This window comes from Schistocerca nitens, chromosome 5 (genome assembly GCF_023898315.1).
Source record: "Schistocerca nitens isolate TAMUIC-IGC-003100 chromosome 5, iqSchNite1.1, whole genome shotgun sequence".
In the NCBI taxonomy this organism is placed as follows: Eukaryota; Metazoa; Arthropoda; class Insecta; order Orthoptera; family Acrididae; genus Schistocerca; species Schistocerca nitens.
Window position 1 is genome coordinate 228,654,549 of NC_064618.1, and position 24,419 is coordinate 228,678,967.

At 37.6% G+C, this 24,419-nt stretch overlaps 1 pseudogene; it reads left to right on the forward strand.

The window, feature by feature from the left end:
- Nucleotides 1-23,325: 23,325 nt before the first annotated feature.
- Nucleotides 23,326-23,443, forward strand: LOC126261027 (5S ribosomal RNA; annotated as a pseudogene).
- Nucleotides 23,444-24,419: the final 976 nt, after the last annotated feature.

Sequence of the window (24,419 nt, forward strand, 5' to 3'; positions counted from 1 at the left end):
CAACTTAAAAAATTACTAAATTACTCATTGCTCTGTCATAAGTATTAAGAAGACAATTAACCATCTCAAAAACCAGAATGCTCACGAAAGACAATATTTTAAGTAAAGTAATAAGATTGAGTCCTTCACATGTATGTTAAGTTTTCAATCATGTATGCAACACACCACTATCACAGGAGACATCTCCAGAAAGACTGACATATGTTACTGTCAGGCACCTTTACATAAAAGGTGGCAAGAGAGATATTAATAATTACTAACCAATCTTTCTAAGGTGGGACAAAGATACTGGAAAACATTATGTATGTAAGAACAATAACACACACTCTCAAAATAAGATACTTTGCCTCAATATGGAATTCGAAAGTGAGTCTGCACAGAACACACTGTTTTTTGATCCACAAAACAGAAAATACATAAGGGTGATTTCATCTCAAATCATACAGGTCAAGAGTGAATGTGTCATACCACTATTTCAAGGTTTGCTGAAAAAATTTGATGTTGAAGTTCCACATGCTACCTTTCTAAAACTACAATATTTTCATTTGCTGATGATTTGTAAAAATGCTAAAGACCTAAATGAGAGTATTTGTGAAAACATCATAACAAAAGGGAAAATTGAAAATCTGTAACAAAGAAACCAAAAGTGATAGAGATCTGAATTTATCTTCAATAAATACTTTGTTTCCGATACTATGAGAAATGAAACTTCCTGGCAGATTAAAACTGTGTGCCGGACCGAGACTCAAACTCAGGACCTTTGCCTTTCACGGGCAAGTATTCTACTTGCCCGTGAAAGGCAAAGGTCCCAAATTCAAGTCTCAGTCCGCCACACAGTTTTAATCTGCCAGGAAGTTTCATATCAGCGCAGGCTCCACTGCAGACTGAAAATCTCATTCTGGAAACATCCCCCAGGTTGTGGCTAAGCCATGTCTTCACAACATCCTTTCTTCCAGGAGCGCTAGTTCCGCAAGGTTCGCAGGAAAGCTTCTGTGAAGTTTGGAAGGTAGGAGATGAGGTACTGGCACAACTAAAGCTGTGAGGACGGGACGCGAGTCATGCTTGGTTAGTTCAGATGGTAGATGACTTGCCCACGAAAGGCAAAGGTCCCGAGTTCGAGTCTCAGTCCAGCACACAGTTTTAATCTGCCAGGAAGTTTCACATCAGTGCACACTCCGCTGCAGAGTGAAAATCTCATTCTGGCAACTATGAGAAACGATTAATAAGTACACACTTCTGAGCTGCTTTCTTTCCCTTTTTTCTGTTTTTTTTTTAATAAACTGGAAATTTGTAACTTTTTGTGAATATCAAAATTATGTTTTGAAAAAATGAATAGAAACAGGATGTTAGCTGTCTTGGGAAATGATAATGTGGAAGGACTGCTAAAGATCAGCTATGACACTGAGGCACAAAATTCTTTAACTGTCAAAATATTTGCAGACAAAGATAAAAAATCTGAAATTTTTTGGTTATTTAGAAATTATTTTCTCCAAAACCCCCATTCTATACGTTCTAAAAGTGTCATGGTATGTTAGTTGGTCAATGTACTTTGGGAATGAACAATCAGAAAGGGCAATACTTGAATGAGATTTTCACTCTGCAGCGGAGTGTGCGCTGATATGAAACTTCCTGGCAGATTAAAACTGTGTGCCGGACCAAGACTCGAACTCGGGACCTTTGCCTTTCGTGGGCAAGTTTGGAAGACAGGAGGCGAGGTACTGGTGGAAGTAAAGCTGTGAGGACGCGGAGTGAGTCGTGCTTGGGTAGCTCAGTTGGTAGAGCACTTGCCCGCGAAAGGCAAAGGTCCCGAGTTCAAGTCTCGGTCCGGCACACAGTTTTAATCTGCCAGGAAGTTTCAGGGCACTACTTGTCTACAAAATGTGAGAAATTTTTTATGTAGACGTAGGTCAAAAAAAATTATGGAAAATTAATTATTTAAATAGATCACTAATTTTAAGTAAATTTCATCCAAAACTGGTATTTCTGAATCAAAATAATTACTGTACAACATTATAAGTGAGTGGGACAACAATTCATAATTTTGTTCAAAAGCATTTTATAACAAAACAGATACAGAATATTTATATTCATTTTCATTTTTACAACATTATTCACAAATTATTATTGTCTTCTGTCATGACTTCTTCGTAACTTAACTTTATATGAATTAAAACTGCCTACAATGTAACAATCAACACTGCACAGTTGAAAAGAGAACATTTGTTGTTTTTTTTCATCTGCTTCTCATTGAATTTGTATAGCCAAGCCGAATTTGCACACAGACAAGGGTGATCCAACAAGAGCAGTACTTGGGAAATGGGAACTGCACACTGATCTTTTGATGATGGCCATTTGAAAGCATTAGCAGGACCATGAGGTGTCATAAAGGAGGCGATTATATCTTGCCGCTCATGAGACACACTTATTACCTGTCTCACACACCACTGATTGTCATACACCCAAGAAATGAAGTGGCTCACTACAAAGACTACAACTGTACAGGTATACTGTGGTCTCTGCATTTCGCACACAGTAACAGGCTGCATTTCATGGAGAACCGTTCTTGCAATGAATGCACCACTCTGGGATGCAGTGATTTGATTGAATTCATACCACAGGCTTTATAGCAGACCACTCTTCTCTCTTTTTTAAATGGAATTCCCTTAATGTACTTTCATTTAAAATTAAGAGTTTCATGTTTGTTACAAATGTTGATATGGTGTGGTAAAAAAACAGTAGCATCTCTTACAGCATTAACAGCTTCATGCTGGAGATTAAATCTTATTGAAAGATGTTTACAGAGACCCCCTACCCCATCAATTGCACTTTTTCCATGACCTATTACTGACAGTATCCATTTTTTGTCTTAATTCTTGTACTACAGTGTTGACCAAGCACATAAAGCCGAAAGCAGTTTTTAAAATAAGATGCTGCACCATCAACCATATGCACATGTTTAAGAAGCACATGGCCTCTAGATGCTACGTCAACAATTATCATGCTGACAGCATAGCATGCATGTGCACTGTCATGAGTGAGATCATCAGTGATAATAGCAAAACAGTGTGATGTTCCAAGGAAATGAGCAACACATGTGGATATTGATACATGTGATGTGCGCCAGTGGTAGCTTTGAATTTCATTCTGCAAAGCAACAGACCAGTTCTCAGCAAAATCAAAATGAAGAACCAATGTGTCAGAGTTCTGGGATGTGACTGATTTTACTTCTGCTATGGCCTATCTCTGAATCCTCCAGATATGACGGTGAGCTATTCCTTTCATGAACCAATGCCTAACCTCTGTAACAAACTTCTCTGGCTCCACTGTCTTCTGCACCAACTCTCCTCCCTCCCACAATGCATAGATTATGTCATAGTCAGTATCCCGAAGATGTAGTGCTTCAAGTCATCACTTCAGCACCAGAGCATATTGCACTCTTTTGCAACCAACATTTATCTTGCAGCTCTTGACATACACACAAAAGCATCATGTCCATTTTGGTGTATTTCTTTCCTGTGGCACTGCTTATGGTGAAACAAACCACTTTCAAATTAGTGCAGTAAATATGTGTGTATACTTCCTTCACTGGCTGGCATTTTACCCATTTTGATCATAAGGAGGAGAATTTTGTGAGACCAATTTTTAAATATGGGTTCTCCTTTTTCATTAGGAGATATGATTCCCTTATCGATCTTGTCATATATCTTAACTCTTTCACCATTTTCACTAACAGAGATAACATCAGCTTGGTTAGGACTTTGCCTGTTGCAATCTTTGTCATCACTTAGGTAACATTCCAGAGCAACAGTAAGCATATCATCTTGCAATGGATGCCCACTGGAAGAATCTGGACATGCCCAAATACCTTTCTCATTCTTTAGTTTACGAGCTTTTGAAATTAAATAATGTGAGGAAGTGGATATATATTTCTGTATCTGCTGCTTAGAGTAGCAATTTGGTATCAGCATCAGTACCTGTACCCTCTCAGTATAGGTGGCTGCTGAGATAGCAGCATTTACATTTTGAAACCACACAGGTTCTGCACCAAGTGCATCTACATTACACGCTTGACAAAGTTTTGAAGATGTTACTTGTGTACAATTTGTTTCAATTTGTTCTATTTTTCTTTTTACCTACTGTTTTCTTCTTGTGCTTCTTACCTTTCCTGGGCATTTAAGGGGGATATAGTAGAGACTACAGCGGAACTGCTAACATTCAACACAACACCTTCACACCCAGGAGTATAAACATCTACACCGTCTTCTTCAGTTTCAAATGCAGGTGATGGTGATCGTTTAGGTGGATAGTCACTAAATTTCTTCTTGTATTGAGTGTAGGAAATCTGACACAATGTATGTGATGCTAATGCAATTGCTTGAGGACCAAGATATTTCTGCAATATCTCTGACAGATTTGCAACAAGTGTAAAGTGTTTTTCACTTTTCTTAACCACCACCTTCTTGTGTCTTTTTTCATAGCCCACACACCTCACTTTTTCACTAGCCTACAGTATTTCCTCACTGACATTGAATCTAACAAAAAGTTCAAACCAAACACAAAATTCGATGCAGAATGGTTTATGTGCAAGTTCTCACCCATTTTTTATAAACAGAAGAGTGCTGGAAATAGTGTTGCTAACATGCATATTTTACACTAGGAATTCAGTGATGTGAAATATGCAGCATGTTGAAAAATTTTTAACACTTTACACAGAAGAATATTGCCCACTCTGTTTGCACTGACAACTAACGTATTAACCAAACAGTATTCTGTGTAATTCTCAAACTTTTTCGGATGGGGGTTTTTGAGTAAATAATTCATAAAAAAATCATAAAAATGCAATTTTTTATAGTAACACATATTTACTTAATACAGATAGCTGGCGCAGAGAAGATACTGTTTATAATTACATCAGTAGTAACTGGTATTATGACAGAAAAGATAGCATTCTGTGACTTTCCAAATTAGAAAAAAAGTGGAAAAATTAACTTGAATTTCACATTTTCGTGTTAAATTTGTAAATTAAAGGAAGTGTGCGAGTGTCAACTAAATTTCAACACACTAAGAGGGAGCTTTAATGCAAAACATCTGCCAGGTCTTTAGTTCTTTTGGTTTATTAGTTATATCATTTTTGTTCTCTACTGTTTTAAGAGTTATTTACAAAATATACATTTTTCAAAGGGCCATACCATTTACAAAAATTAAGATAAAACGAAAATACTTTTTTTCTTAACACTTATGATACAGAGGTCTAATATTTATTTTTCCCAGAGAAATTCATGACCATGTGTTGACATGACCTGTCTAATTTGAGATGAAATCACCAATAATTTGAATGGCCAAACATTGCCAACTAGTATCTTCTGTGACTTGTAAAAGGCATATGATTATGCAGTTCACAGTATTTTCCTAGAGAAGCTCAAACAGATTGGTCTGTGTCATATTTAATTCTTTTAGCTTAAATAGTTAAGGAAATATAAAGAACTAAAATTGGTATAGGTATAAATTAAAATTCTAATGGATTACTTGAGTGCATAATAGAAAGTCCACATGGAAGGGAATGTAGATGAAATGTTTAAACGGATCATGGAACAAATGAAGGGATAAAAGTAGTCACAAAAGGATACAAAACAGGAAAAAATGTGAATTGTCTCTATTAAAAGAGAAGGTACAGAGCTTGCTTTCAATCAAGACAAAGATCAAAGCACTGTGTGATGAATACAAAATGAGCAAGGCACTCTTTCAAGAGGATGTTGAGAACTAGATAGGAATAGCAAATAGTGAGATACTCAACAACAGACACAAACAGAATTTTTCTTAATTGGAAGTGAAACAGGGCAGATGTGCCACAGAAGTACCTGAAGTAAAATAGCCGAGATATCAGAATTCTGCCTGGATTAAACTGACAGCAAAAGAATTAAGACAACTTTAATGAAAGAAAACAACAAGTCATAACACATGCTAAACAGTTTGAAGATAGTGTGGATCACAAAACTGCCAAGACTCAGAGGTGTGTCTTAGATAAGTTACAATTGAAAAATGATAGCTTGAGACGAGTGTGACTAAGTGCGATGAACCCATGAGTTTGTCAGCACTGGTTGGTTCAGGGTTAATTGTTCTCTGCTTATGAGAAATGTAGAAATTTTAAGGAGACACCTCCTGCTGAAGGTGGGAAGCTGGTGAAATCGCTGTCTCATATTAATTTTCCAGTGGTGATCAGCAGTTTAAAGGGAAAGGATGCTAGTTCAGATAAATCAGATATTTCAGACGAGATTAAGTATGAAATAAAGAAAGAAAGGATACACAATCTTCCCATTTTTAAACCAAATGGTGATGTCCATCCCACTGTATTCTTACGATCTTTTCAAAATGCAGTACCAAAGTACTGGGGCATTCAGACACGTTTTCAATTCATGGCGAGTTACTTCAAGGGAGATGCTGCAGGGCAGGCTTAAAATTTTGTTACAGTTCTAACAGGTGAGCTTGAAACAGAGTAAAAAAACGTGCTGGGCTGGTGTGCCAATTGTTACATCAACACAGTGTACTGCATATGCAACAGACCTTAGAACAGGCCAGTTGGAAATGCAAGCACCCCCATGCTACTTAATAATATAACAGGATAATAGAACAAATTCATTGACCAAACACAATTAGAAAGCCAAATGTAGACAGAAAGAACTGTCGTCAGTCACCCAGCATCATTATTGAAATTATCACAGCAAGGCAAGAAGTGCTGATGGGTCTGACAAATGGGGTGAAATGTACTCATACAACTAAAGCCACTATGTTACAGATGCAGGCTCACTCTGTTAAACAGAGAGGCCTTTGGAGCTTAAGAACACATTCTGTCATGCTGCCATCAATTCATGTCGCTAGAACCAGAGAGAATGATAGTCTCTCGAGTTTCAGTGAAACCATTACACCCTGACTGATGTTGACCAGCTTGTGACTTGCTTATTGACTTACACATCAAAAGGCATCCAAACTGATGCATACCACACCTGCAGTCAGCCAATGCTACCTTCTAGGTCATCGCTGATAAGGAGACTGGAGAGTAGACAGCCCTACTCCATTACTGGGGTCATCATGGATGAAATGCAAGCTACCATTTTCACACCAACCCATAGAAGAGGAACAGACATCTCTAAAAAGAGCAGTCACAGTACTTGGGGGGGGGGGGCAAAAAAACAGGTATGAAGAAGTCAACTGTGCTGAAACCATGAGACGAAATACTTCAGTTGATCAATTAAATGAGGATGTACAAATATGTTCAGGGAAATTCAGGAACAGACACATACAAGTTGCTTTGGAATGAAATAAACAGGAAGTGAAGGTAAGCTAGAAGGAGTAACTCAGCATACAGAAAAGTCAACACAACATTCGGCAAAATTAAAAACAATGGTGTTAACATTAAGAGTGCAATGGGAATTCCACTGTTAAGAGAGTGCGGATAGGTGGAAAGAATATATTGAAGGCTTCTATGAAGGGAAGATTTGTCTGATGTGAAAGAAGAAGAAACAAGAGTCGACAGTTAAGAGATGGTGATCCAGTATTAGAATAAGTATTTGAAAGAACTTTGGAAGACTTAAGATCAAATAATGAAGAAGGAATAGATAACATTTCACTGGAATTTCTGAAGTCATTGGGAGAAGTGGCAACAAAATCGCTATTCACACTGGTGTGTGGAATATATGAATCTGGTGATGTACCATCTGACTTTCAGAAGAATACCATCCACACAATTCTGAAGACTGCAAGGGCTGACAAGTACAAGAATTATCGCACAATCAACTTAACAGCTCATGCATCCTAGTTACTGACAAAAAAAGTATACAGAATAATGGAAAAGAAAACTGAGGGCCTGTTAGATGACGATCAATTTGGCTTTAGGAAAGGTAAAGGCACCAGAAAGGAAGTTGTGATGTTGCAGTTGGTAACGGAAGGAAAACTAAAGAAAAATCAAGACACACTGAGAGGTTTTGTCGATCTGGAAAAAGTGTCTGACAACGTCAAATGGAGCGAGATGTTTGAAATTCTGAGGAAAATAGAAGTAAGCTATAGAAAGAGACAGGTAACATACAACATGTATAAGACCCAAGAGGGAATAATAAGAGATGAAGATCAGGAACGAAGTACTCAGATTAAAAAGGGTGTAAGACAGGGACACAGTCTTTCACCCCTACTTTTCAATCTATGCATCAAAGAAGCAATGACAGAAATAAAGGAAAGGATCAAGAATGGAATTAAAATGCAAGGTGAAAGGATTTCAATGATAAGATTCGCTAATGACATTTATAACCTCCACGAAACTGAAGAAGAATAACAGGATCTGCTGAATGGAACGAATAGTCTACTGAGTACAGAAAATGAATTGAGAGTAAACCAAAGAAAGATGAAAGTAATAAGAAGTAACAGAAATGAGAACAGCAAGAAACTTAACAGTGGGATTGGTGATCACGAACTAGATACGTCGAGGTTTTATACTATCTAGGCAGCAAAATGGCCCATGACAGATAGAGCAAGAATGATACAAAAAGCTGACTAGCACTGACAGAGATCTATCCTGGCAAAGAGAAGTCTACTACTATCAAATATAGGTCTTAATTTGAGGAAGAAAATTCTGAGAATGTATGTTTGGAGCACAGCATTATATGGTAGTGAAACATGGACTGTGCGAAAACAGGAATGGAAGAGAATCGAAGCTTTTGAAATTCACTGATAAAGGTAAGGAATGAGGAGGTTCTCTGCAGAATCAGAGAGGAAAGGAAGACATGGAAAACACTGACAAGAAGAAGGACCAGCATGATAGGACATCTGCTAAGGCGTCAGGGAATAACTTTCATTGCACCAGAGGGAGCTGCAGAGATTAAAAACTGTAGAGGAAGACAGAGATTGGAATACATCCAGCAACTAATTGAGGACATAGGTTGCAAGTGTTACTCTGAGGTAAAGAAACTGACACGGAAGAGGAATTCATAGTGGGCCACATTAAACCAGTCAAAAGACTGAGGAAAAACAAAACCTCTCTGCTAGACCAATAAATGTAATTACAGATAACGCTACATCCAGGTGTGCACTGGATCACTCATCCTCACTCTTCACTCAGCACCTTGAACCTTGGGTTGATAAAGAGTTTTACCACAATCAAAAAATTTTCATAAAGATTTATATCAGAGTATCAGTTGGAAAAAGCACAAAGAAATTCCGCTTTGAACTTTTTATCCTGAAGCCATACTGAGAAGGAATATGTAGGCTACGTGTTTATTGACATTTTGGAGAAAATCATGTGAATGTAGCAAAATATTTAGATAAACCAGTTAATGAATCTCATTTAACAGAAATATTCACCAATCTTTCAGCTAATAGAGTGAGGGAGAGACTGGCTGGGAAAGAGTGGAACAGTAGATACCCAACAGCTACTAGAATTTCTGTATGAGTTAGTTAATTTATTAAGTTCTGGAGAAAGAGTTGAAACCAAACGGACAAATTTTGTAGCTGTCAGTACAGAAGCAACAGGAGTATTAAAATAATTTTAACAGAAGTAGTGACAATTGATATACGCACAGGTGAAACCATTATTACCAAAACAATAGAGAGTTGGACATCACAAATAGTAGAAATTAAGAAAGAGGAAATATCACAAAATCAGTTAGATCAGCCAAATACTTCAAATGTCAACCAGTCATTCAAAAGAGATTTATAATTTGCCAAGTATATCAGTTTTTACAAGATGATTTGTTGGAAGAGGTGGTGAGGGAAAGCCCCATAATGTGTGTGTGACAGGAGCAGTCAGAATGGGGAAAAGAATAGATATGGTTGTGGATATTGGAGGTGAAACTAGTATAGTATCTCTAGTATTTTGAGTGAAATTCATGAAAAATTGAAATGTTTTTCATTCTCATAACCAACATTCACCTTACAGAAGTCGCAGGTTCCAAAAGAAGGAAGGTTGAGGAGGGCATTTTTCTGAATTCTGATATTGTTGGAAGGTGCTTCTAGCAATCCATGTTACTGGTAACAGATTTGAATCAGAATTTTATTGAATCCTGATGTGGTTGATCTCGAATGGAATAGTACTTGACCTTAAGAGAGAAATAATAGACAATGCTGCTAATGGTAAAGTTAAGAAAATCAAATTAAATATCGCTAAATGCAAAAGTCAGTGTGTCAATTTGGAACAGTACACAGGCAGTAGCTAATAAAGATAGAGATGAAGACAATAAGCAAACTAGTCAGCTGGTTGCTAATATTCAAGGAAATAAAAGCAGAAAATTCTATCCACTGTTTAATGGGCTTTACATAATAATTTTTATTTATTCTGGAAGTGCTTTCTATGTAATAGTCAGAACCCCTGACCTAAAGTGGTAGTTTTAGCATATCCAAACTCAGGAAGAATGGAAGGCAGTCCCGGGAAACAAGTAAGGCTACCAATTGAGAACATAAAATTAGTCATTAAGAAAAGAATGGAGCATATGGTAAGTTAGGGTTTAATGATAAAGAATGAGAAGCATTTTCATTGGATTATGAGAAACCAGTTAGGGTAGCTGGACTGGTAAACAAGTATATACAGAGGGATCATTTATTGTCAAGGAAAGTTGCTCAAATAGTAAAAGAATGTAAGTGACTATTTTTTAAATAACTACCAAACGATGGTGCGATAATGTAACTAGGCTATACTACAGAGGCTAGGAAGCCAAGGTCATACAAAAGCAGGGCAAAACAAGAGGAGGAATGGCGTAGCGGACTTGATTGAAAAGTTAGCCATATCTGCCAGGTCATACGAACTATTTATAGAGGTTATCTCAAAACTTCATTTCTTTTCAGTTTTGTACATAATGTAGAGTATTTTTTTTTAACAGTGTGAAGCTGTATATTATTTATATAAAAACTGAAGGAGTATCGGGCTGAGAGAGGCAGTATCATATGGAGAATGATAATAAATCCAGGCAGACAGAAAATACTAATTCTGCTGTCTGTGGTAACTATAGGAACTGGAGAGATGACTGTCTAATGGATGAGACATACAAATGAAATCACTGAGAATACATTAGTGTGAGGTGATTTTAAGTATGGTTATGGCATGTCCTGGAAAATTGCAGAGCTGTTGGAATGGTTTATGATTAAGCAGGGATTGAAATTAAAATTTAAGACTTATTAGGTGAATGGTGACATCATTGTACAGTTGTTAATCATTGTTGCTTCACTACATGAACATATAAAAAACATTCAATTTCTATCTTAAAATTTCTTTTGTATCTAACTTATTATTTTAAAGGTATTGCTTGACTCTAATATTGTTTCAATGTTATCACCATCTTCAAGTAATTATGCTGTCTTAATGTTGCACATTTGACAAGAGCTATTACTTCTTCTAGCTACAAACAGGAAATAAATAATGCTGGGCCAACCCTACCAACAGTGTCTGCTCATACAAATGTGAGCACATTTGTACATAGGCTTCAATAATTTCTATGTAATAAGTTAGCTTTGGTTTATTTTTAAAATGAATTATGCTATTCTGTCCGAGATCCCTTTGCTATTCTCATCTGTAATAGGCTAGGCCTACTGCTTTACTTAGGCCCTACAATAAAGTCTACACCTGGATTTCCTCCCAGCTTCGGTCATCTCTGACAAAACATATGTCCTGATATTAATTCCACTTGGTATTAATTTCTTTTTCTTCACACTTTTATTTTGATCAAAACTGCTCTTTAATTCCACCAACAAAGTTAAGCATCTAAGTTCCACATTATTGTTGATGAAGCCAAAATTTATGAAGCAAGGTGCGTGGATACAGAACTTGCTGGATGTGCTCTTTGACCTGAAGCCATCATCAGAAATTCCCAATATTCTTTCAGCCAAGTCACAATACCAACATTTCAGAAATCTGTACGTGACAGTTGGGCCTCTGACAACTCCAGATATGGTATACTAGGATTCCTAGGGCCATGAAGCTTGGTGAGACACATGACAGTGCTGTGTGTCTGCAAAGGGGTATCTGCCTAGGCCAAAGTGCTACTAAGTCTTAGAATGTGGGATCAATAGGATCAGTTGAGGTACCAATCAGCGGTCATCATGGCACAATGCTTCAAGTGTGATTATGTCTCTCTTGGAAACCTTTGTCGTCATGGCAGACTGGTCTCTAGTGCAATATGGAAGATGGACTAATGCGAACATGACAGAAACATTGTGCAACAGATTTGTGTGTAGTGTAGAACAAGGTCTGGGCCTGCTTTAGCTCCAAACATAATGCACTTTTTGTTACAAATAAATAAACTGCAAGTTTCAGAACAGCTGAATTACATAACAAAAATCTCCAACTAGTATATTGGTGTGATCATACATCGGCTATTGGCCTGGCTGCATGAGTTATCTGTACCATATTTAATCCCAATATTTTTTCCCTTTGAGGGAAGCCATCAAGATTGATTACGGGCATTAATAGATTCATGCTGTGGTTCTATAAAGCATTAGCGACTAGAATGAATGAAAGCTATTCCTGTAAACATAATAAAGGTTTGTATACATTGTCCCACCACTTTGGCTTAGATTTTCCACAATTTTACCCAAATCACTCCTGTCAAATGCAAAGACAGTTCCCACGAATACACCATTATCAACATTTACCATAATTTTTGCGTTAACTTAAGACTTTGTTATGTAAATTTAATTATTATTCAATGGAGTCACTATTGGTTGTATTATTAATATTCTAGCACCTTTTAGTTACACATTTTACTGTAACGTCTAGATTTCTTTCACGAAGTTTTGTGTGTCATTACATATCCTATGACTCTTTGTCGCTGACACAGATGTCTGAATGAAAACTGAAGTTTCCATGGCATGCCATGCCATTTGTATTGATAACCGATTATCAGGTTGTGAGCTTATTTTTTATTCCATTCATTTGCATTAAACAGAAATAATAGGCTTTAATCAAGTTCGAATACCATTCAGGTTGGACCATTTTATATCACCTCTACTTCGTTCTGGTATCCATGAAGAGGCACTAAATAAGAGCCAACATTTAATATTACTGAACCTGTGAGTGGCTGTGGTGTCGCCGGCAGGGGTGTCAGAGCTTCGCGTGCTGATTCCAACAAGTCCGGGTCATCTGGCGTCATTTCCTTGGTTGAATGCTGCGATCGATGATAAATCTTACTTAACACTGGACTTTCACACCGACCGTAATTTTCTTCGTCTTCGCCGTCCTCACTAAGTTTCTGAATATCATTAAGCCCAAGGAAGGCATTCGTCATGTAAAATGGTTTTGCAGCAGTTATTTCCGAAAAACCGATTCCTACTGAAGCTAATATTTACAAACTAAATAGGGCTTGCAAATGTCATACTAAATTAGAACAGGAAAGAAAAACAATGTTGCAAAACTTGGTTTATACTCTCAGTTTCATTACACACACACTGACGCACACGATTACCAAGCGTATAGCAACATGAAACTTGAATTATTAAATCAACATCGTACAATATTTACAAATTACACGCATCAAATGTTTTTTCTTATGCAACTTCATCTATACATAACATTTCAATTTGTTCGCGCCATATACGCGTAACATCTCTGTACGAAGATAAGCAACTTTCTTCGCCAACATAACAAAGACTATATCAAAATACACTACATATTACCAACTTTGAAGAATAGTAGATAGTGATCATAGCCAACTTGCTTTGATACACCATATACATGAGTTTCCATTGATATAAAATCACATGTTATTCCCATTTATTGGTAATACATACGCAACTTAATGAAAATCAGAAACAAATATTACCAATACATTTCCACAAAATGTAAAAACTATCCACGATTTTAGTCAAAAGCTTACATTAGTCTTATTTCATGGATCCCACGGAAAGTGATCTCTGGGATGTGAAAAGAAGTCATGGATGAACATTCAGTTTAATCTGATTTATTTATTCACCCAAAAAAAACTTTCCTTATCGTGGGACTTACACACACATTTACAAAAATTTCAAAAACTATCATATGTAAGCAAATGCATGAATTTTTTCCTTTGTCCATAAAAGAACTTACGCTACTGCAGTATCTGCACTGTTTTGTTCCAAGTCCCTTGCGGTTCAAATGTTCCAAAAATTCTGCTACTAAACAGAAGCAATGATCCAATAAGAATGCACTTAGGGTTTTACAAAAAGTGAGAACGATGTTATACCTCAAACCTTATGTTGAAGACTATTGTGCATCTGTATGGCACTATTTATAGTCGAAATTCCATTAATTGATGTCGTTATTTACTGGATAAGTAGCTGCTCATTTTGCATTGTATTATGCTCATGGATGCTGAAGTTTTAATTTATGTCTTTTCAATTTTTCTTGCACATTAGCAAATTTCTAATATATACATGAGAGAAGTGAGGGGATTGACAGCTATAGAAAGAAGAGTTTGCAAGAATTTGTTTGTTGGTCATGAAGCAATGCTCTAGTTCATTTCTGAGTCAAGGAAATGAATGAACTAGATAGCGTATTACAACAGAATATAATTCTGTATAGTAAGATTCTATGGAATTGGGCAACGTAGGCAATTTGGACAGTGTGGAAATTTGTTTAAATAGAGATTGTGGCGTCGATCGGTCATATCGACCATGAATAACATGATCTCAGATCTCTCATCAGAGCCACCATGTTAATTCAGTCTGTTCTTGTACCTTGTACTGTGTGCACATGTATGATCATTGTCGAAATATATGTATATGCAGATATAAATGGGGACAGTTCATTCCGTATACCGCTACTCATGTCCTGATCACATACTGGCGACCCCAAAGTTTCTACATCTTCCTCGCCGGATGTTGTAAATCAACTGGTTATGCACACGCCGCCATGGCCACCTCACCCAACGCTTTGTTCGAAGATTTGGAAGCATAACAACAATCGCTGGGCCTCTTCATTCCTTCGCCAACGACCAGATCTACACCGGTTTCTCCTCGGGCCACCATGCCGATTTGTTCAACCAACGCATCCCCGTCGCCTTTCGTGTGTTTCTCAGACACATCAACCTCCACCCCGTGTGTGGGTTTCGCTGCTACCTCATTGACTACGGAGACACCCTCTCCCATAGTCACCCTGCTCTGCAATGTACCCCCACCCTGCGTGGACGACATCTCAATCGTCACTCTCGATGACCGAGTTCCCATTCTACTCACAGACACCGCAGCACCTCCTCTCGACAACCAGTTAAACGTCAGTGTTGTGCATAGCCTCACCCACCCCTGTGAGTGTGACACAACGACAATTCACGCCTTCATCTTGCTGGTCGGTTCGATTAGCATCCTGGCTTGCCACACCTACACCCCGCCATCCACCGTTCCACCCACCTGCTCTTGGGCTAGCCACCGCATCGTCCGTCCTTGCTGGCTCAACAACTTCAAGGTGGACCCACCTCCAGTCGCTCCACCTTCGCACCCTGTCGGGTCGAGGTGGAGGTCCCAGTCGTGCGTCTACCATCTTGTACGACTACCAACAGTGTCGATGCCCACATGATCTTCCCTCAAGACTCATCTGCGGTGTTCCATACTGTGGGGAGGGGGGGGGGGGGCGTGTGGCAACGATAGGTCATATCAACCATGAATAACATAATCTTTGGGACTCAGATCGCTCGTCAGGGCCACCATGTTAATACAGTCTGTTCTTGTACCTTGTGTGCACGGGTAGGATTAATTGTCGGAATATATGTATATGCAGATATAAATGGGGACAGTTTATTCCATATACCGCTGCTCATATCCTGATCCCATAAGAGTAAATGTGACCTATATCGTATTTTATTTAGCTTTCCATTTATTTCGTTTACATGTGTATGCCATTTGCAGTTATTTTAAATTTATACGTAAAAATTGTGAAAATATTGTGCACGAAAGATAGCTGCACATTTTGATGAAGCCTCTTAAAGGATCTTGGATGATTCAATGAAGGATTCTATATTTTGATGTGAAGGTCTTTAAGCAAACTCCTTTGTGACATAATAAAAGAAACCGAGTACCAATGTACAAACAAATTTTAAAGATCATCAAAAAATACTTTATTAAATATTCAGTTACAAATTATGCAATAATTTCAAACCAATCATTGAAACTTCAGTATGCTGTAGCATAAAAATAGTCACTTAATGTACAAAAAACGAGATAGTGAAAAACTTAAATTATGCTCAAGCATAGTAACTGCTATAATACAGGTTACTCTTTGGGGCGACTAGTCTGTTAGCAGGAGCTGTAACATAGTGCAACAGAGGAGTGTAAGGACAACTAAAACTGCAGCTCTCAGAAACTCTCACTGACCTCTATTTAAGACAATTCAGATATCGACATAGCCATACCTGTTTTTTCCTGAGGTAGTTACTTCATAAAGAAAATTTTAGAGACATGAAGCAGTTCATTTATATGACTCAATGAAAACATTGAATCTTCAAAGTGAATATCCAGACAACTCTCAGACAAAATGAACCACTGAAAACTGGGGAAAAAAACTTTACTATAAACCTCCCCACCATATCAAGACAATAAAAGAAATTAAAAAAATTTCAAAAAGGCTCTAAAAACACATATGCATGATATGCATATGTGACTATCTCTTAGCATATATTGAAATTGTTTTCCCTTCCTTTTTTGCATCTATAATCGCTTTTTTTATCAACTGTACAATAAACTAGACTGTTTTATTAATGTAATGTAGTATATTGCACTATTTTTGTACTGTATCACAAACTTAAATTTATTTTTTGGCATTCAATTATTTTTACAGTTATATACCACATACGAAGGAGAGTCAAATGAAAACCATAAACACGTAATAAACATTCTATTTCCTGCGCCATTATTCAGTAACCAGTGATTTAAAGAACATGGCATGTGGCAGCATATTGCAGACAAGCAAAATGCTGCCACAATACCAGTTTACAATGGTTTCTTCATTTGCAACATGCACCAACGAAAAACAGTGTTCTGTTTTACGTTTTCTGGGCAGTTTACCTTTCTTAGTTTATCACCAAGTTTGCATTGATCATCATCCGTGGCTGGATAGACTGTGTCAAAAATTACAAAACTGATATATACAAATTATATGTAACATAAAAATTAAAAAAAACAGATTAAGCATTTTACTATATATACATTTAATCTGCTATTGACATTGGATTTGTTGACAGATTCACTAGTTTCTGAGGAAGTTCAGTAAATCCATTACTTTCTTCACAGTAAAAAAAAAAAATCGTGCATGGAGTAGAGAGGACACAGTTTTAAGTCTCTTGAAATCTTGTTCTTTAACATATCCAGTGGCAGGACAGTTGACAGGTTGGTTCATTTATGATCCCTTTGTTGCTGATGTTGTAGTCCTGTGTGTCACACCTCTTGCTGAAGGAATCATGATTTCCCTTAATGTGGAGGAGGCACAAAAATACTTAATACTTATAAACAGTCAGTATCCCAATTTTCTGAATAATGGACTGCATAACTTCTGCCTCGTATCAGTGAAGGTACAAAACCTAATCAAATTCTTCAGCAATGAATTTCCAACATGGTAAGGCACATTTATCACTATAGCAAATATACAATTGCAGTAGTAAGTTCAGAAACAGTGTGAATTCTGTGGCAGATGTCCCCACCCATATGAGGCACACTGCCTCTAGAGATCAGAGTTTATTGCAACAGCTGAATCTACTTTGATGGACAATCACAGTTTATGGTGAATGAGATGGCCACAGAATCAGAATCAGAATTTTATTATCTCATTATGCACACACATACATGTTTGATTTAAATACAGGAGACTCATCAATGTGTCAAACAAAGATCAAAAATAATCTTAAATTACTAAAATCATTATAAATTTCTTTCATTATGCTACAGACAGATCTTCATCATCATTTAAAAATTCCGTGAGTGAATAATAACATTTTTCCTCTAGGATGGCATGTAATCTTACCTTTAGTAAACCTAGTTCCTTAAGGAGGGTAGAACGTCAAACAGGCTGACTTGGAGCAGGAGAGGCACCACAGGATATTTTATTCTCTAGTGTCTATACTTTTACAAATAAATTCATAAAACTGTCAGCATGACCAGGAAGGATTCGGGATTCACACTCATAACAGTGGAAGTTCAAAAACATAACAAAATACATTTTTTTACATGTGAAATTTCATCATTTTTTCGCTTACTATTGGCTGCATTTGATGAATTTTGTACAGCATACAAACCATACTTACAGGTGTATGAAACTCTAGAATTTTCCAAATCTATTAAAAACTGTGGCAAAAATTGAGATAAATAACTACAAAATTTGATTTTTTTCTAAACATAAAGTTTAAAACGTAACAGCTCATCCATTTTTTCATAAATTAAATAGAATCTAGAGTTAAAGACACCTGTAAGTATGGTCTGTATGCTGTGCAAAATTCATCGAACAGTCTCTCTTACTTATGAAGAAAAGTGTACCTATAGCAACAAATGCAGCCAATAGTAAGAGAAAATATGATGAAATTTCACATGTAAAAAAATTATTTTGTTATGTTTTTGAACTTCCGCTGCTACAAGTGTGAATCCTGAGTCCTTCCTGGTCATGCTGACAAAGTTTTATGAACTTACTTGTAAAAGTATAGACAGTGGAAATTAAAATGTCCTGTAGTGCCTCTCCTGCTCCAAGTCGGCCTAACCCCTCAATATGAAAGTCTTTCATAATCATGTAATGAGGGAGGAGTCTGGAGTAGAGTTTTACTTTATGAGATGGCAACAAGAAGCTATCTTTGTTCCTTGTTTCATAGATATGTTTAAAATAGTTTTCTATAAATAAGTCTGGTTTGGCATGGATAAAGGCAAACAGTTCAGTAAATACATACACCAGTAAAATTTTTAGACCCCTGTATAAAGATCGACATTACTCTCTAGGATTAATATTACACATACTTCTAATAATAAAATCTGAACATTAGTCATGTCTTAGCACATGTATATATATATATATATATATATATATATATATATATATATATATATACCCTGCAACCCACAACATGATGCCTGATGGAGGGTATCTTGTTCTACTACTAGTCGTTTAATTTCCTGTTCCATTCACAAATAGAGTGAGGCAAATACAACTATCTATATGCTTCTGTAAGAACCCTAATTTCTCTTATCTTGTTTTGTTTTTGTAGTCCTTACACGAAATATACATTGGTGTCAGTAGAATCGTTCTGCAGTCAGCTTCAAATGACTGTTCTCTAATTTTTCTCAATAGCATTCCTTGAAAAGAATGTCACGTTCCCACCATTGATTCCCATTTGAGTTCCCAAAGCATCTCCTTAATACTTGCAAACTGGTCGAACCTAATGTTAAGAAGTCTTGCAACCTGCTTTGAATTGCTTCAGTGTATTCCTTTAATCCGAATTGGTGTGGAACTCAAATATCTACATCTACTTATTAGTGTTTCTACTCGTTACATTCAAGTATGGAGAGTGGGAAGAACAATTATTTAAATGCCTCTGTGCGTGCAGTAATTGTTGTCGTCTTATTTTCATGATCCCTAAGTGAGTGATAGGTAAGGGGTTTTAGCATATTTCTCGACTAATCATTTAAAGCAGGTTCTTGAAACTTTGTTAATAGACTTTCTTGGGATAGTTTATGTCTATCTACAGGAGTCTTCCAGTTCAGTTGCTTCCATTTCTCTGTGACACTCTCCCATGGATTAAGCAAACCTGTGACCATTCTTGCTGCCCTTCTCTGTATAAGTTCAATATCCCCTGTCACTGCTATATGGTATGGATCCTACACACTTGAGCAATATTCTGGAGTGCATGTTCCCAGTATTCTATCCACAACTGAACCAATTTTATTATTCCATTTCATATCCCTAGAAAGTGATATACACAGATATTTGTATGAGTTGGTCGACTCCAACAGTCACTCATTGATATTATAGTCATAAGATACTACATTTTTTTGCTTAAGAAGTGAAAAATTTATATTTCTGAACATTTAAAGTAAGTTTCCAATCTTTGCATCACTTTGAAATCTTATCAAGATCTGACTGAATATTTATACAGCTTTCAGATAGTACTTCATCATCAGCAAAAAGCCTGATTTTATTATTAATATTGTCTGCAAGGTCATAAAATACCACATGAACAGCAATGGTCCTAACAGACTTCCATGGGGCAAACCTGAAGTTACTTCTACATCTGACGATGACTCTCCATCCAAGATAACATGCTGTGTTCTCCCTACAAAATGTCCTCAGTCCAATCATAAATTTCACATGCAGTATCCCATATGATCATATTTTTGACAATGAGCACAGGTGTGATACTGAGTCAAATGCTTTTCGGAAATCAAGAAATGCAGCATCCAAAGCTTTCAGTATGTCATATGAGAAAAGTGCAAGTTGGGTTTCACATGATCGATGTTTTCGAAATCCATAATGGTTGGCATTGAGGAAGTCATTCTGTTCGCGATACCTCATTGTGTTTGAGGTCAGAATATGTTTTTAAGACTCAAGAACAAGTCGATGTCAAGGATATTGGACGGTAGTTACATGTATCACTTCCACTACCCTTCTTGTAGACAGGTGTGATCTGTGCTTTTTTCCGAGAACCGGTCACAGTCTTTTGTTCGAGGGAACTACTAGAGATTATAGTTAGTAGAGGGGTTAATTCAGCTGCAAATTCAGTATAGAATCTGACAGGGATTTCTTATGGCCCTAGAGCTTCGTTCAGTTTTAAATATTTCAGCTTTCTCTCAACACCATTGACAGTAATGCTTATTTCATTCATCTTTCCAGTTGTACGAGGATTTAATTATAACAATTCTCCTGGATTTTCCTATGTAACGAAAATTTGAAAATGGAGTCAAGAATTTCAGCTTTTGCTTTGCTATCCTCAGTTTCAATTCCTGTCTCATTCTCTAGAGATTGGACACTAGCTTTCATGGCAGTAACAGCCTTTACATATGATTAGAATTTCTTTGGGTTCTGTGAAAGATCACTTGACAATATTCTGCTATGGTTTTTTTTGAAGACGTCAAGTATTGCTCTCTTGACACCAAAACACATTTCATTCAGCATCTCTCTATCTATTGCCCTATACCGTGTTTTACACCTATTATGCACTAATATTTATTTCTTTAGAAGTTGCTTTATGGTGACTACATACCATGGAGGTTCCCTAACATTATGAACTGTTCTACTGGGAATATATCTATCCAGTGCATGGTCAACTGTGCTTTTAAACTCCTCTACATGCTCCTGACCTGTGCTGAAGGCTTCAAGTTCCTCATTGAGATATGAAACTAGTAGGCTAACTGATACTAGTTTCGATGTGGACATCCTCAAAGAGGTCTGATTTTTTTGATACCATTAGATCTAATATATCATGGATGGGCTTCCTAACTGTCCGTTCTAGGTAGTCTTCAGAGAAGGCATTTAGTAAAGTTTCACAGGATGTCTTATCACGCCTACCACTAACAAAACTGGAATCTTCCCAAGTAATTGTAGGATGGTTAAAGTCTCCACCAATGATTACACATGACTGGGGAACTTACATACAAGTGAACTGATGTTTTCACTAAAGTTTCTGGTTACATCAGAAGATGAGTCTGGTGGGCAGCAGAAAGATCCAATCACCATTTTATACTCACACCTGATAGAGTCTTGCCTAAACAATCTCACATGTAACCTCAATTTCTACCTTGGTGTATGTGAGTTTCTTGTCTACTGGGACAGCAGCCATTTTCCATTTGCCTGTCTTCCCGATAAACACTTAAAGTTTTCCGAAAAATCTACTGCTATCAGTTTCAGATTTCAACCAGTTTTCTGTACCTAGTATTATACAAGTTTCACTGCTTTTCATGAGCACTTCAAACTCTAGCACGTTGTTGCGAATGCTTTTTCAGTTTACCATTAGGATTATAATACTCTCGCCTCTGGGAGACATTAGTTTCGGTCTTACAATGTTACTTCTGGTTTTCCTACAGCTATCGTTATCTGGATTGGATGGAGGGTCACCTAATCTAAAAAATCCTAACGTGTATCCCATACACAGTCAGCTATCTGAGTAGCAGCCTCTGATATGTGGTGCACACGTGACCCATTTAGGGGAACCCAACAGTTCTTAACTGTATGACGCAAGTCCAGAAAGTCGCAGCTTAGCTTGTCACAAATGTTTGAAGACTCTGGTTCAGTGCTTCCACTCGATTTAGAACAATGAGCTACGATCAGTTGTAGGGCCAATGCTACATATTGTGAGCTTCATTCTAACGCCATGTGTAGGACTGATCTTTCCAACCTTCTCATCAGTTGCTGGAATGACCCAAGAATGACCTTGGAGCCCAGACAGCGGGCATCATTTGTTCCATCATACGCTACAATCGGCAGTTGGTTGAAAATTGTTCCCTCAATGGTTGCTGGAATAGTCTCTTCAACATGTTGAATGAGGGCCCCAGGAATACACACTGAGTGTGCCTGTCCTTTCCGGTCTCTTGCTACTGTTTCTCTAAGGGGTGCCATCATTCACCATATGTTTGAACTGCCAACGATTAATGGACACCTACCCTTTTGAGTTGGCCTTGGTGACGATTAATGGACCCCTACCCTTTTGAGTTGGTCTCCTCCTGATACTGGCTAAATCAGATATCTCCAAAACAGGTGAAGTGAGTGCCACTGGCTCAGTTTCAGTTTCAGTAAAAGACAGCACCTCAAATCTATTGATTTGTGGGATTGGTACAACACCCTGAGTCTTCTATGGTCGCCTTCCTAGTTCGGCCACTGACACACCACTCACAGTCAAGTAGATGAGTAATGACAGGTACTTTCTGCGGAGGTGACGTGGTTCACAGGAAAGGATACGAACTGATTTACCTCTGGTACAGGTATAACAGGTACACAACTCCTGGAAGCACTTCCAACACACTAATTTGCCAGCTGCCAATCGTTTGACAGTAGTCAGGGCGATTTCCAGCTGCTTACGAATGTCAACAACTCAACCTGTTTTCGAGAACAGCTTCACAGCATGGCTGCATTTTGGCTGGCGCAATCTATTACAAGGCAGTGTACATACAACTTTAAATTAAGACCACTGATTAACTTTTAATCTGTTGAGCTAAGAGGTTGCTAATTCCATATGAGAACAGAAGCACATACACAATACGAGATTTCTATTAAGGCAACACAAAAACCTGTGGTCGTCGTGTGACTAGGGCCTCCCGAAGGGTGGACCGTTCTCTGGGTGCAAGTCTTTCGATTTGATGCCACTTCGGTGACTTGCGCGTAACCTGTGGTAAAAATTATTAGTTCCCTAAAATGTTTTGGGCAGCGGTCTTGCCACTGCGGTTACACCGGTTCCAGTCAGATCACCGAAGTTAAGCGCTGTCGGGCGTGGGCGGCACTAAGATGGGTGACCATCTGGGCCGCCATGTGCTGTTGCCATTTGTCAGGGTGCATTCACCCTCGTTATGCCAATTGAGGAGCTACTCGACCGAAGAGTAGCGGCTCCGGTCAAAGAAAACCATCGTAACGACCAGGAGAGCGGTGTGCTGACCACACGCCCCTCCTATCCGCATCCTCATCTGAGGATGACACGGCCGTCGGATGGTCCCGATGCAGGTAATGTGTAGGGCTATTCCTCTATTCCTCTTTAAGGGAAAACTAGATGTAACGCAATATGTTAATTAGAAAATCTGCTACATTAATTAAATCACAAACGCCGATTTGATACAAATTGTGCGTAGATTATGTGAAGGATAGTGGTAACCTCGGAAGTATCTAAAAGAAAAGCACGTTTATTTGCATTGATATACAACGAATTTCATGTGTGATGTTTTCTTTGGCATAACTGTGAAACACAAACGTTGTTATGATACGAAATAAACTACATATCCAAAACACTCATACCGGTAGCTTACGAAAATGTAGTTTTGTAAGTGTTCGAAAATTCTGAAAATAATCTATTTCTCGCGTAATTGTACGATGACATTAGGAACGATTGTTTTGAGCGAGGATAGGGCTATTGTTCTCAAGAATTTTAAAAGACAACAATTAAGTTTAAGCCTACAATTACCGATAACAGTGCGAGTTTATCGCGGCACTCGCTAATGTTCGAAATTTCGAAGTTTATCGCAGTACAAACAGATACTGATACAATTAGAAACGACACAAACAGTATAATACGCGAATCTAGAACTTTAAATCGGCACGCGATCTTGTACACATGAACTCACACAAAGGAAAATTTAAAAATCGGCTTTTGTAAATACATAAACGTACATAACGCATGGATTTTCCACTTATCTGATTGCGTTCTCACTTCTACACTGACGTGACTAAGAAGAACACTGCAGCGTGGGTTTATCTCTATACAAAATCAATAAAATGTTCAGCACTAACAAACCACGTCTTCTGCCAG